The sequence below is a fragment of the Penaeus monodon genome, chromosome 20 (genome assembly GCF_015228065.2).
Source record: "Penaeus monodon isolate SGIC_2016 chromosome 20, NSTDA_Pmon_1, whole genome shotgun sequence".
Classification (NCBI taxonomy): Eukaryota; Metazoa; Arthropoda; class Malacostraca; order Decapoda; family Penaeidae; genus Penaeus; species Penaeus monodon.
This window is the reverse complement of record NC_051405.1, coordinates 46,407,036-46,410,173: the sequence shown is the minus strand read 5'-3', so window position 1 is coordinate 46,410,173 and position 3,138 is coordinate 46,407,036. Positions and strand designations below refer to the sequence as shown.

The window sequence follows — 3,138 nt, the reverse complement described above, 5'->3', positions numbered from 1 at the left end:
TCCCTCAATCTTCCCCTCACTCACTTTTTTCCCTTCTTTCTCTTTCCCTCTCTCACTCTCCCTCTTTCCCTCTCTCACTCTCCCTCTTTCCCTCTCTCACTCTCCCTCTTTCCCTCTCTCACTCTCCCTCTTTCCCTCTTCACTCTCCCCCCCCTCTTTTCCCCTCTTTCCCCCCTCACTCTTAAAACTTTCCTTTCTCCAATTTCCCTTTCCCCCTTTTTTTTCCCTCTCCACTTCTCACTCTTTCCCCCTTCACTCCCACTTTTCCCCCTTCACTCTCTCATTTTCCCTCTCTACTCTCTCCTCTTTCCCTCTCCCCTTTCCCCCCTTTTCCCCCTCCCCCTCTTCACTCTTTCCCTCTTCACTTCCCATCTTTCCCCCCCATTTCCCCTCTTTCCCTCTCTCCTCCAAACCCTTTTTTCTCTCACCTTTCACTCTTTCCCTCTTCCCCTCTCTCCTCTTTCCCTCTCCACTCCCCTCCTCTTTTCCCCCTCTCCCTCTCCATCTTTCCCTCCTCAATCTCACTCTTTCCCTCTCTCACCTCTCAACTTTCCCTCTACTCTTCATCTTTCCCTCTCCTCTCCCCTTTTCCCCCTTTCACTCTTCACTCTCTCATCTCTCACCTTTCCCTCTCTTTCCACTCTTCACTCTTTTCCCTCTCTCACTCTTCACCTTTCCCTCTCTCCTCTTAAAATCTTTCCCCTCCCTCTCTCACTCTTTCATCTTACTCTCTCACTCTTTCCCTTCTACTCTCCACCTTTTTCCCCCTTTCCCTTCTCTTTCTTCCATCTTCCTCTTTCCCCTCTCTTTTCCCCCCTTTTCCCCCTTTTCACTCTCTCCTCTTTCCCTCTCTCACTCTTTCCCCCTCCATCTTTCCTCTCCACCTTTCCCCTCTACTCTTCCTCTCTCACTCTTTTTCCCCCCCTCATCTTTCCCTCCCTCCTTTCCTCCCCCATTTTTCCCCCCTACACTCTTTCCCTCTTCACTCTTTCCCTCTCTCATCTTTCCCTTCCAAAACCCTTTTTTCTCCACCTTTTCCCTTTTACTCCCCTCCCCATTTTCCCTCTCTCACTTTCCCTCCCTCATTTTTCCCTCCTCACTCTTCCCCTCTCACTTTTCCCCTTCACTCTTTCCCTCCCTCACTCTTTCCCTCCCTCACTCTTTCCCTCTTCACTCTCTCACCTTTCCTCTCTCAATCCTCACTCTTTCCCCCTCCTCCTCTTTCCCTCCCCCCCCTTTTCCCCCCCTCACTCTTTTCCCCCCTCATCTTTTCCCTCCTTTACTTTTCCCTCTCCATCTTTCCCTCTCTCACTCTTTCCCCCTCTCCTCTTTCCCCCCTCTCATCTTTCCCTTCTCCCCTCTTTCCCCTCTCACTCTTTCCCTCTCTCACTCTTTCCCCCTTTTCCTCTTTTTCCCCCTCTCAATCTTTTCCCCCCCTCATCTTTTCCCCCCCCACTCTTTCCCCCTCTCATCTTTCCTTCTCACTCTTTCCCTCTTCACCTTTTCCCCTCTCACTCTTTCCCCTTCACCTTTCCCTCTCTCACTCTTTCCCTCTCTCACTCTTTCCTCTCTCACTCTTTCCCTCTCTACTCTCCCTCTCTCACTCTTTCCCTCCCTCACTCTTTCCCTCCCTCACTCTTTCTCCCCTTTTCCACTTTTCCCTCTCTCATTTTCCTTCCCCCTCTCACTCTTTTTCCCCCTTCCACTCTTTCCCTCTCTCACTTTCCCTCTCTCTCTTTCCCTCTCTCACTCTTTCCCCCCTCACCTTTCCCTCTCTCACTCTTTCCCCCTTTTCCCCTCTTTCCCTCCTCACTCTTTCCCCCTCTCACTCTTTTTCCCCCTCTCATCTTCCCTCCTTTACTCTTTCCCTCTCTACTCTTTCCCTCTCTCACTCTTTCCCTCTCTCACTCTTTCCCTCTCTCACTTTTCCCTCTCTCACTTTCCCCCTTTCCCTTTCCCCCCCTCATCTTTCCCTCCTCCTCTTTCCCCTCTACTCTTTCCCTCTCTCACTCTTTTCCCTCTCCACTCTTTCCCTCCCCCTCTTTCCTCTCTCATCTTTCCCTCTCTCATTTTTCCCTCTCCACCTTTCCCCCTCTCCCCTCTTTCCCTCTCTCACTCTTTTCCCCCTCTCACCTTTCCCCTCCACTCTTTCCCCCTCTCACTCTTTCCCTCTCTCACTCTTTCCCTCTCTCACTCTTTCCCTCTCTCACTCTTTCCTCTTCCTCTTTTCCCCCTCTACTCCCCCCTTCCCTTTTCCCCCTCTCCTCTTTCCCTCCTTTCCCCTTTCCCCCCTCTCTTTCCCTCCTCACTCTTTTCCCCCTCTCCTCCTTCCCTCTCTCCCTCTTTCCCTCTCTCTTTTTTTCCCTCTCTCCTCTTTCCCTCTCTCACTCTTTCCCTCTCTCACTCTTTTCCCCCCTTTTCACTCTTTCCCTCTTCATCTTTCCTCTCTCATCTTTCCCCCTCTCATCTTTTCCCCCTCTCATCTTTCCCCCCTTTTCACTCTTTCCCTCTCTCACCTTTCTTTCCCTTTTCCCCCCTCATCTTCCCCCCTCATCTTTCCCTCCCACTCTTTCCCTCTCTCACTCTTTTCCCCTCTCACTCTTTCCCTTTTCACTCTTTCCCCCTCTCCTCTTTCCCTCTCTCACTCTTTCCCTCTCTCACCCCTTTCCCCCTTTCACTCTTTCCCTCCTCACTCTTTCCCTTCACCTTTCCTCCTCACTCTTTTCCCCCTCTCACCTTTCCCTCCTCACTCTTTTTCCCCCTCTCACTCTTTCCTCTCTCCTCTTTCCCTCTCTCCTCTTTCCCTCTCTCTTTCCCTCTCTCATCTTTCCTCTCTCACTCTTTCCCCCTCCACCCCTTTTCCCCTCTCCCCTCTTTCCCTCTTCCCCTCTTTCCCCCTCTCACTCTTTTTCCCCCTCTCACTCTTTCCCTCTCTCACTCTTTCCCCCTCTCACTCTTTCCCTCCACTCTTTCCCTCTCTCACTTTTCCCTCTCTCACTCTTTCCCTCTTCACTCTTTTCCCCCTCCACCTTTCCCTCTCTCACTCTTTCCCCCTCCACTCTTTCCCCCTTCACTCTTTCCCTCTCTACTTTTCCCTCTCTCACTTTTCCCACCCCCTCTCTCACTCTTTCCCCTCCA

At 51.7% G+C, this 3,138-nt stretch overlaps 1 protein-coding gene across 1 annotated transcript in view; it reads left to right on the top strand.

Moving 5' to 3' along the window:
* LOC119585884 (ribonucleoside-diphosphate reductase subunit M2-like) overlaps positions 1-3,138 on the top strand; it is a gene marked incomplete at its 5' end in the record, with an annotated part of 5,479 nt that overhangs the window by 261 nt on the left and 2,080 nt on the right.